Source organism: Vanessa tameamea, chromosome 14 (genome assembly GCF_037043105.1).
Source record: "Vanessa tameamea isolate UH-Manoa-2023 chromosome 14, ilVanTame1 primary haplotype, whole genome shotgun sequence".
NCBI lineage: Eukaryota > Metazoa > Arthropoda > Insecta > Lepidoptera > Nymphalidae > Vanessa > Vanessa tameamea.
The window spans coordinates 5017107-5030191 of NC_087322.1; positions in this window are offsets into that span (position 1 = coordinate 5017107).

Genomic DNA, 13085 nt, shown 5'->3' on the forward strand with positions numbered 1-13085 from the left:
AAGTGGAGCCTCCAATTACAGATTGAGTTTTTTCAATATTATTTTTTAATTAATAAGAAATAGCACAATAAGACAAAAGAATCAAAGTATATTCAAGTGGGCTCGGTTTTGTTTTTTATCAAAGTCAACAGAATCATTAGTACAAAACAATACCAAAAAGATTTAATCTTGGTTTCAAATTATTGGCGGCCTCTTCTTTGTTGTCCCACCCTTTAAATGTTCAAATGCTAACCTTTAACTGGGAATAGCTTAATTGGTCTTACGCACGATACCTAAATAATACATAATTAAGACCCGCTGTGTCTCAATTTGTCATCATGATTTATAGATTTAAATGTAATTGTATTAATAAAAACAGCTATATATTAAAAATAATAGTCTCAGATACTCGGTCTTTGATAGTACAAACAAAATTAATAAAATACAAACTATTAGTTCTCTTTTTAAAACAATATATTATATTATATTTAACCTTCATAATAATCAATTCTGTGAATACTCTTGATTGCAAATGATATTATTTAAAATTAAGGTAATTATGTATACAATTAATTATTTTTCATTGTGATTTGTAATTAAATAATTGGGATTGATGTTAAGGCTTTATGCAAACCCGTCTGGGTAGGTACCACCCGCTCATTTTATATTCTAACGCCAAACAGCAATACTTAGTATTGTTGTGTAGCGAAGTGTAATCTGAAGGGTGAGTGAGCCAGTGTAACTGCAGGTACGCTCACATCTATGAGTGGTGGTGACCACTGGAGGAGAAGGTGTGTCCATACGCAATTAAAAATTTGGAAATTAACTATGACGTAAAGTTATATATATATATTCAATAAAGGACAGGCTACAGAATCATATAAGTTATACATAAATAAAATTACAAAAGTGAGCACAAAGGTGGTTTTAACTTGGTGGTGGACTTGAAGGGGAATAAAATAGTGAGAAAACGTACAAAGGTCCATTAAATTAATCAAAATAAATATACCATTTTAATGTTAACAGTTATTAAATGGATTCGTATATACTAATCCTTATAATTAATTCTCAGTCTTCTTCCTTTTATAAAAAATATATGGGTACACAGTATGTTTACAAAACTCATTACTCATTAACAAGAGTTAATCCGACGTGGGGTGGTGAATTCGAATGTGACAGAATTAAATCTGTCACATACACGTTTCCTCTCGATGTTTTTCCTTAACTCCGAGCGAGAGAAAATTTTTGTACATGAAACCTCAGCAGAACTTGCCTTTATTTTGATGTCGTAGGTTTAGATTTAAAGAGACATTTTCTCCCCAAAAAAGGACATAGTTCTATTATTAGGATGTTTTATATTTTATAATTTATGAAATATAAAACATATTATGTAACTAATAATCAGCAGTACTACTTAATCGGATCGGTAAATGTTATTATTGTCTGTTCTTTACTTAAATATAATAATAGATTTAGAATCTTCTACAAAGATTGGTTGAGATAACATAGTTAGACACTGGGCCATCTCAGTTTGTTATGATAAAATGGGGCTAGAAAAATATATTAAAATTTATTTTCTTTATTTAGTATAAAAACATTTATATTCAAAGATTTATAATTATAATGGATGTATTTGTACAGTATTGATTTCGTGATATTTTGAAAACTATAGAAAACAGCCTTATGATATACTAGCTTCTCGATCTGAACTCGCACGGAATGAATAAAAAATTTATCCCGTGCAATTTTAAACGATGTGATATAAAAATAAACCGATCAAAACTATACTGTGTTAATTCAATGCATAACACGTTTTCACGCGTTTATAGGTGTGTGCGTAGTGTGTGAAGCGGGAAGAAATAACATTGTCCAGAACTTGATCGTAACTCGTATAATACGCACACAATGAACACAGAAAGAAAAAGTCAGAAGGTAACAGGGAGTACGGAAGAAGGAAGCAACAGTTCTGATAGAATTGATAACACATATAAATCACTATAAACTAAATACGAAAACAATTTGATATTAAAGGCTAGTAAACGAATCGCATCGAGCGTGTGTGATCGACTAGCTAATTAGCTATGTACTCTGGCGACTTACGATATTACGCGCCGCAAACTACGGGTTTCGCCCGAGTATGCTTGTGTATTAATATTTTGTGTTAATATTGCTATGAAAATAAATATACGAAGTGTAATGTCGGTGTGTATTGTGTATGTATATTATATTATTACATAAATAATAAATAAATATTAAGTAGAATATTATATCGTATTTGTGTAATTGTATAGTGTAATAAATAAATATCATAAATTAATAAACTAATTATATACACAATAATAATTCACCTACAATCGAAATATCTCTAAAACTTTTGCTACGAATTGCAAATATTAAAGGCTTCAACTTCATAATAGATTTAAAATTAACATATTATTTACATTGATAAGGAGTTTTTGACACTAAAATTAACATAATGTGGTCGTTTTCATTTTCGTCCTTTCAAGGTTCTCGCTGGTTAATGAAACTATAGTAAGAGGCAACCTGCATGTAGTGTCGGAAGCCTCATGGAGGCTATTCCACTGCGTTAAAACAGTATGTGATAGATTAGCGTGGTGGAATAAACTTAAAATCTTCTCACCAAAACGAGAGGAAGCCAGCAATGGTACATTTACAGGCGGTTACTTAAGTTATCAACACTTATTTTTCTGCGATACACTGGCCGCTGTTGGACAGTTGTAATATCTGGTCGATGCCGAGGGTAGCGAACAAAAACTTTGTTGTTAATTTCACTGATTGTATTAACCGCACTGCATATTCTATAAAATGTATGATGTAGATATACAGGTTTTAAAACATATTTATTTTATCAATAAATGATTTGTACAGTAGTAGTATAAAGATAAATAAAATTTATATTTTACTACAAATACTGTCCACTTGAAAACTTTCAATACAAATTTGAACTTCACGAACACAGGTATGTCGCTATACAAATATTTGTCGTGAGCGGATATCGAATTGTTGCCTACAGTAAAATTCTGTAGCATTAATATTATGGCAAACCACTCATACGTGTTTTATTTTATTTTTAAATTTTGCGTTTATATATATATATATATATTTTTTTTTTTTATTTTAAAAATGTTTTGATGAAATAATTTCAGCGTATGGTTTCAAATATTCATGTAAAACCTATCTTAGTTATATGGAACTTTTGCAATAAATAAATTAAAAAACTTACGAATATTATAGATAAAAATTAGTAGGTATAATACTTATTTAGTACATATTTTTTAAAATTTTTAGTTTTCTCAATTACTATTTTATACGTCATACTTCTATCAATTAATCTTTATAATAAAATTAATAAATAATTAATTAATTGTTATTTTAAATATTTTTTTTAGATTACGAAATGAGTAAAAGATAAATAATTCAGGTGAGACGCGATTTGAAAATAGCTTCCAAGACGGGCAACCTAAAAAATGTAAAATTAAATAAAATTTTATAAAGAGAACGGTGTTAGTTATGAATGTAACGGCTTTAAAACAAGAGCAATAAAGTAAAGATTAATTGATAGAAGTATGACGTATAAAATAGTAATTGAGAAAACTAAAAATTTAAAACATATGTACTAAATAAGTATTATACCTACTAATTTTTATCTATAATATTCGTAAGTTTTTTAATTTATTTATTGCAAAAGTTCCATATAACTAAGATAGGTTTTACATGAATATTAAAAAATATTTAAAATCCATATTCGTCACAGATACATGCAACTCAACATTTTACTCAACTCAACTCAACATTCGATTTTCATACAATACCTCATTAGCTCAATTCACACGTCACGCTCAAAAATAACGAAGATATTAAACTGCAGCCTTTTTTTAACCTATTTGCAGTGATCATCACAAGCTATTTGTTTTTTTTAAACAACAATAGTGTTTACATTTATCTTAAACTTATGAATGATTTACGAAACATCATCTTTTTGGTAGAAAATCTATAATAATACAACAAAATCTTATTATATATAACTGCATTATTTACTTTAATTAAATATATATAAATAAACCATCATTCCTTAATATAAATAACAGTGTTTAAAATTTCTAAAAACTTTTTAATAAAATGATATACCTAAGAATCTTTAATGAGTTTTAAGAAGACTTTACCTACTTTCTGGTTATTATTTGACTACAAAAACAAAACAGCCATTATAATTAATTGATATTATAACGCAAAAAAGAGACATAATCGGTTTATAGCTATGCACGGATAATAATCAAAGCGCTACTGTAAAACAATGCTTAATGGAGTGCGCCATTCTATAGATTTCAGTCTACCTAGACTGAAATCTATAGAATGGCACGATTTTATTTACCTTTGAACCGAATTCAGGAAAATCCAAATTATTATTCGGGCTTTCTGTCAATTATAATTGATTAAAAGGATGAATAACGAATAATAAAGCCTCCTTATATAGAAATACTTTTTGTAAGAGCTGATGCGGGAATTTTGATAGATACGAATCTATCTGTAGTGCCTATCCATTTGGTGGAAAAGAATCATCTCATTAGTAAAAGCATTTCAAATACTTGCAAGCATACCAGCGGTAAAAAATTAAAATGATACGTTAAATTTACACTTGGACATTGGACAAGGACCCAATTACGAAGAGCAAGGGCATTGGAATTCTGATTATGCTTAAAAGAAATCAATATTGTGGAGTGTTGTTTGTGTGTGAAGAGTCTAAGAGATCGTTTGGCACGAATTTGATTGTATTATTGTATTTATAAAAAAATAGGGTCAAAATACACAATAATTTTTATATGTTGCATAAAACAGGAGAAAAAATTGTTATTTTTGTCGCTAAATATGACATAAATATCTACTTTACATAAATATGGTCGAATAATAACTATTAATATAGATTGTTTTTTCACGTAATCTATAGGCGGACGGGCAAATAGGACACCTGATGGTAAGTGGTCACCATTGCCCAAAGACCTTTCCTTAGACAACACTAATGCGCCACCAACCTTAGGAGGTAAGATATTATGTCCCTTGTGCATAGCTACACTGGCTCACTCACCCTTCAAACTGGAGCACAATAATACTAAGTATTGCTGTTTGGCGGTAGAATATCAGATGTGCTTGCACACAGCTCTACCACCAATTAAAGGTAAATTGTAAGCTTACAACTTTCAAGCGTACAGACACTCAACAGAACGCAAAGCGCATCTACGGTTGTGGTCTTGACTTTTACATTGAAATTTTACAACCATGTATTTGATACAATTGTGGGCAAAAGTTGTTCGATGTCCCTTGTATTATTCATAGACCTGTCACCAACTGCCATGAGAAATAATAAATAAATATTGGACAACATCGCATACATTACTCTGTTCCCAATGTAAGTAGCTAAAGCACTTGCGTTATGGCAAATCAGAAGTAACGACGGTACCACATACACCCAGACCCAAGACAATATAGAAAATGAATTAACTTTTTCTACATCGACTCGGCCGGGAATCGAACCCGGGACCTTGGAGTGGCGTACCCATGAAATCCGGTGTACACCCTACTCGACCACGGAGGTCATCATAATCTTTACAAATATAATATAAATAAATATATTTTCATAAATAAAATATCAATCAACTTTGAAAATAATTTGATGTAACTGTGAGTCTTAATCTAAGTTCAACTAATTAATATTGAATTAAAACTAATTAAAATTTATGTATATTAATATGATAATGTAAGGAAAGGTTATTTATTAATATAATCTTTTATTGTTTATAAAATATATTTTTTCTTAGTTAAAATTCTTGAATATTTACATTAAAAATTTGTGTATGTACATATGTATGTATGTAATTTATAAGAGAAAAGAGAGCCAGACAGACTTGCGTCGAAACGCGTTACGTAACGAAGCGGTTTAACCTTCCATAAGAAGTTATCATTTCAAAATGTTCTACTCTTAGTTTGATTGTTATTGATAGCACTCGTCACGCAGATAAAGCTCGTCATTAGCAAACAAAAAAGGAAAGAGAAATGTCATGCGATATCCTATTGGAACGAAGTTGCTTTTGCAATATATTATGTATTAAACAACAGACAATGAAATAAATAAACAACGTTGAAGAATATAAAATTACATGAAATAAAATTGTTATTAAAACTCTGTGTAAATTAAAACAACGGCAACTACTAAGTTCAAATGATATTATATAAAAGCATTTACAGCAGAAAGAGGCTGAGAGAGGTTGAAGGTCAGCGGGAAACCTTACGTGAATATTACTGTCAGTCCACTCTATTTTAGGCTGCGTAAAAGAACTGCGTTCCAATAACGATAATAATTAGTCGAAGAAAAGTACATTGAACTGTTTTGTTTTTGCCTGTTTATTAATACATAATTTTTAGTCGTTAGATAATAAAGTCAATAGCTTATGTTGTAATGTTAATTTTATAATCAATAAAAGATTATATTAATAAATAACCTTTCCTTACATTATCATATTAATATACATAAAATTTAAGTAATAACCTAATCTTTTCTCAAGTTAAACACTTTCAATATTAATTAGTTGAACTTAGATTAAGTTATCACTTCTGTCGGGCGGCCGAGGCGCACACGTATTTTTTTTTTCAATCCGTGTGCGTTCTTACCTAAATATTCTACCGCTAAACAGCAATATTAGTCAATTTAAATACATAATTAATCGACTATTTCAGAGACTGGGCAAACAGTGGTCATAAAGTAGTTATTTCAGTACAATTTATTGAGACAACTTGTTATAACTCATATTATATTATACTCATCTATAACTATATTGATATAAATTAGTTTTAACAAAACCTACACTATATATAGTATCTAAAGGTATTCATGTTTTCTTTTACATTCTGTAATTGATATTTTTTTTTTTTTATTAAACTGACTATAACTCTCGTGAAATATATATAAATGTGTTGATGATAACATCGGATTGCTAAACTGTTTGTTACACGCTTCATTATATGCGGGCGCTTTTAGAAAGCCTGTACCTAACCTAATTGATAAAAAAAAAGTATTTTACAAATAATTATACAATAATATTTGAAAAAGCAAATGTTCTTATTTGAAAAATTTCAACTTCAAATGTTTATTTAACTACCTCGATAGTCGCCCACCCAAATGTCTTTTGTTCCAGCCGGAGGTCGGGCCATTTGAAACATATTGGGTTTTTCTGTTCATGACATTTTACCCTTTGTCATTTCACGGTTTATAATGTAATTTTTAAAACATTTAATTTTAACACATGACCTTGCCAACAACCAGCAATGACTCATCTCAGATGTATGTCAAAATACATAAAATTACCTATATTGCGCATTAAAAACTAAAAGTGCAATATTTATTTCCGACATTTCTCATCTCACCTTACCACACTGCGTAAGCTGAGATGAGAAATACAACTGCATATTAAACGTTGAGAGAACTTAATATTAAACGGAGACGTAATTAAAACCACCACTTAAAATATTTACCAATAAAAGTTAATCGCCCACCATTTTTAGTACCAAAATGAAACTCACATTTTTAACTGACTTTAAAAAAAGAACTCAATTCGGTTGGATTATCTTTATTTTTCTTACATCATAACTCCATTATAACATTTATGAATATATTTGGAAAATTATTTATTTGTCAGTGAGTATACTTCCCGTTTATTCTCATTTAATTTACAAAAAATACTCCCTAGGGGTGATGGAATAAAGTACAGAGATGTTTTTTTTATTGGATTTAATTTTATTTATAATTTTTACCTCAGAGAATTATTAATAGTCATTTTTTTGGATTTTTTTAAATCATATCTACAAAAATCATCTTTAAAATTATAGTGATAATAATACACTTCATTACATACCAAGATAGAACGTTCATATATAAATAAGTATCTTTCTGTGGCATGTCAACCGCTCAGATTATCGTATATAAAAATATCGTTAATTAAAACTCCCTCTTGGTAAAACCCCAAATTAAAACATATTATAAATATTAAACAGTAAAAATAACGTCTTTATGACTGATCACGATGATCTTATTCACGCAGATTCATAAGAGAAACTAGTCAATTATCAAGGACGTTAAAGGACCCATATGTTTAGATGGGGTTAGTAATTATAATAAGTCTGATCAACATTGGAAACCAATTTAATTTGTGTATTTTAATTATTTTGTTAAACAAATTAAACGTCTAATTAAAAGTAACTTTGAATCAATAGTATTTTGAATACAGAACGTACTTTGATGTTTTAGTACCATGTATATATTATAAGACACCCGTCATATTTTTAATGAGTTTAATGATACAAATGTTTTTAATGACGTTCTTAAGAATGAATTCTTTTATGAAGTAAGTTAAAAAAACAAATTCGAGTAACTTGTTATAAATTAATGTGACGTTATCAAAGTTATGTATTTTTGTTTTGTTTGTAATATGAAAATATGTATTATGTGATTTTAAAATACTAGAATATTCATAATTAAAAATAAAACTACAAGGTTTCGGTTACCATTTCGTTCGTTATTCGTTATAATATTCTTGTAATATATTTTACCGTAATGACTGTTTGTGTCAAATTAGGTAAAAAAGTATAAACCTTTAACTAATACATTGTAAAACTTTACCATTAGACATTATTTATTATTTATGTAGGTCTACACTCCATTTGTGTAAATATAAAACATTTTCTATGCCAAGAATTGCTTAGATTTAGGGTAAATAGCAATACCGAGAAATAACAGTTTCGATCAAAATCGCAAAGTCCCACGCTCCGAAAGTATTATGTTTGACAGATAATGCAAAACACAAAAATAGCCAATAAATTTTAAATAATTTTTTTTCTATTGACTTCCAATTGGGTGTAAACAAGTAAATTTTGTCACCTGTAATGTACTACCCCTTGTGCCTTGAATCAAACCGATTCACCTATGGCCCTATTTTTATCAATGAATCTAATTATTTTATTGTAGCTTCAAACCAGGACACTAACACAACACTTGTATACAAACTGACATATTTGATGATATAACATGACTTTACACAAAAGAATAATTTTCATTATTAACAAAATATTATATATATAAGAAATTATATATTTATTATATTATCTTTGCTTTTCGTTCAGAAAACATCCAAAACTTCTAAGTAACGCTTGCGAAAGAAAAATATAACCCTTAATAAGCAAAATAATTTAAAACCATGGAAGTGATATACAAGTAGTTCGTTCACAACAGAAGTGTACACAGCTTGCTCCGGCATTAATGGAATAAAAACAAGAAAGTGTAACACAGCCAAGCAAACTGACACTTGGTAGGGTAAATTCACGGGAATTTATTCAATAGCTAGATATCACGCGCCTCTTCGCTCGCGTATTGGGTTTTGTTGTTGGGTGTTAGGTATAAAAAAGATATCCATAGATTAGATCGGTTATTTAATACCTCCTTCAATATTCAAAACCGATTTCTCCGTATCGCCGCGAACTCGCCGTAGTAAATTCATACCGTCGATCTCCACAAAGACTTCGACATCGATTCGATGCCCAGAGGACACAAACTTCAAGGCTGAGTCAACAAAACGACACACAGACCAAAAACAGAACTTCTTCAATATCATTCAATTCAGTTCAGTGGTTTGCCAGTTAAAGAGCAACTGACAGTTAGGCAGACAGACAGAACGACAGAGCTACTTCCACATTTATAATATTAGTATACATTTTTGTATGTCCGATCTGGGATCCGAACCAGGAACTGCAACAACACTCCGCGCAACTCAACAATCCGCAACTGTTAAGTATAGGACATTTGATTATACTACGAATGCAACATCCCGGACCGTATTTAAAAAAAAATATATTATAGATGTGAGAGTAAATATTATAATTTAATGTTTAAGTATTTAGCAGCTAACAGATATAATCTGATTATTCAGTTGCTGGATTTAAATAATTTTGATACGCAATGGAGGTGAAATCGAAATAAAAACATATTACAAATTTACGTCACGTATATTTTTTTTGTTTCCTAAGCGAAAATTTCCTGACCTTGATACATTTTTTAACTTTCATTTATTTCTCAAGAAATGCTGAAAATGCATACTGTTTGTACTTGTTTATCCATATCATTGAAATAAATATCGTATTATCTTATTTTTAGCTATAATTTTCTCAACGAAAATTATTAGGCTACCTAATGATGAAGTGTCCCAAAACAAATTTTCCAGTATACTTTTTCCACGCAAAAACTATTGCAACATATTTTGATCATGTTTTCGTATGTAAATGATAACATAAATTGATGATTTTAAACCAAATATTAATATTTGCTAAGGTTGCATAAAAAATGTTATAAATTTCAAATTCATAAAGCAAGAAAATCTAAAGATTATGCTACATTATTAATAATAATAATAATACTTGACAGTATCATTATTCAGTTGATATTATTTTACGAACCTGCATGAGACGGAATTTGTCAGTTGATTTTACCCGAGATAAAATAACACTACAATTGTCCACATACTTTGCAACAAAGGTTGTCTGGAGGTGCTTTTCATAGTTTCTACTGAAAGACTCTCTCTAATTAAACCTTATCGACGAGTTCGCTTACGTTAGAAAGTCACTCGCGTATTTAAGGCGATGTTCGCACAGCTTTCTTACCTTCTTGCAATAATTTGTTAGAATGAATGTACCTTCTCACCTTAGAAAGTATTTTCGCGCGTTAACTTAAATTCTCTCTCAGAATCTAACACTCTTTTTATTTGCTTTTTTACTTTTATTAAGCAAGTCTCCGCCCCGTAATTGTAAAATAAAGGCTTAATATCCTGATACTACTCAAGTACTGAATGAGTTATCTGTTTGTAGTATTAAAATAATCGCTTTTTACTAAATGCTTATGTATGTATACACGGTACATATACCGAAATATATATTTTTTTCAATTTTTGGATTTTCTTTCTATTTGTTCCGGCTAATCTCTGGAACAGCTGGACCGATTTTGACGGTACCTTCATTGGCAGATAGCTGATGTCATAAGGAGTAATTTATGCTACAACAATAACTTATTTTTTAAATCCAAACGCGCAAGAAGTAGCGGGCACAACTAGTCCGAGATGTAATAATACATTCAGTATCGAGCCAAGTTATCTCCCTACTCAGCTCGTACGCATTAATTATTATATTATATTTTAATCAAGCATCATAATATCTTGCTAAAGTGCTGGTCAAAATTGCGATGAGTAAAGAAAAGATTTACAGAGTAAATGTCCTATTCTGATTAGGATTAAGACTGTGTGACAAATAAAATAAACTAAAGTAATATAAACAATTCCGGTGAAATCTTTACTAGATAAATATGTGCTGGCAATGCTTCTACATTTTTGAACATTTAACAAACACAAACTTGGTACTCCTGTTAGTCGACTGCATAGAGTTCTAGTATCTTTTGTAGGGCAATGTATACGGTTCTATAACAGGATCCTAGAAAGCGTACAAAAGGCCTCCACAGCTAAATAAAAAAACAACCCTTGAGTTTTAAAGGTTATACAAGTAGTGAGTTCATGTTTGATACACACCTTGGGAATAAAATGATTACCTCTGGCTTTTTCATATTTGATATTGAATATTTGTAATTATTAACTAATTGACAAAAAAAGAAAACCCGCTGAGTTTCCTTTGCCGGTTCTTCTCGGGTCAGGGTATTTTCTTTTCCGAACTGGTGGTAGTGTATAATTTGAATATCAATACGGAGGTATAATGCTTCTTTGTATATAGAATATAAGAATTTTATTTGATCTATATATCTGAAGCAACAACAACAAGTGAACAGACATCCATGAACATGTCAACATAATTAACTTTATCTCAACAAAATAGCAAAATAGAAAAAACACACTAAATACATTATGTCAATCTTCAAACTATAAGCATTTGTCAATCATTAAGAAATATTTAACAAGCAAGCAAAATTATATTCTTCGAAATCTGGACCGCTGCTTCCGGTGCAAGGTCGTTTAAAATATATCTATCAAGATTTTTATTATAACAGTTTCGGTAAATGACAAATAAAAATTTAAATCCAGATCATATTGTAATTTGAAATTTCATCTGCTTATATAAGAAATAGTCCAGTAAAATTACGAAATAAAAAAACATGAACAAACACAGTTTGGGGATTTTAAGGGTCGATAGGGGGGTGTATTCTGAGCATAAATTCCAATTTGAGGGTTTGTACTGAAGTCAGCTCAAGGTCATTTCGATGGAAACGCGTTTAATTCGATATCTCGAGAAATATCAGTGTTAGGCAAAAAATTGTAGAGACCTTTTCTTTTCTAAATGAAATTTATTAACTTTTTTATTTGAAACCTTTTTTATAACATTAATATTTTTCAAGTTATTACTCCCGTAAGGCAAAAATTTTACTTTTTTCTCTATTTTTCGTCATGATATAGCAAGTTTAGAGACCGTGAGCTCTCCGGACATTAGCCGAAGATCGGTCGACATCTGTGTAATGAACGTGACTTTTTAAGCACTACTGTAAGTCTAGTATTAACTTATTAACTTGTGTTTTTTGTTGTTGTTAATGTCACCAAAATGTTCCACTGCTTATAAGACTTCTTTCCTCTTAAGGAGAATACTTGGAGCTCATTCTAGCCAGCTACATTTGTCTCTCTGCTACCAAAACTTTTAATAAATACAGGAAAATTAAAGCGAACCAAAAATAGATTGCGTAAAATTTATAATATTGGATGCCGATCTCATAAAGATAAACATTAAATATAATAATATGAGCTTATTCTAATCTTGAAAAGTGATTGAATTTTCTTTATCAAACACTCAAACATGATAATTTGTATATTTTACTTTGATTCGATATAAGCAAGGATGTTTTATTTTATTTTCATTAGGACAACCAACAGTAAATACAATATCACATCCAAAATAAAAAATAAAAAATTACATTTCAAAATTATCAAGGCAAAAGTTCTACTACTTACAGGTAGGCTCACCATGCATTATCATATTACACAATGTAATTATTGAAAATA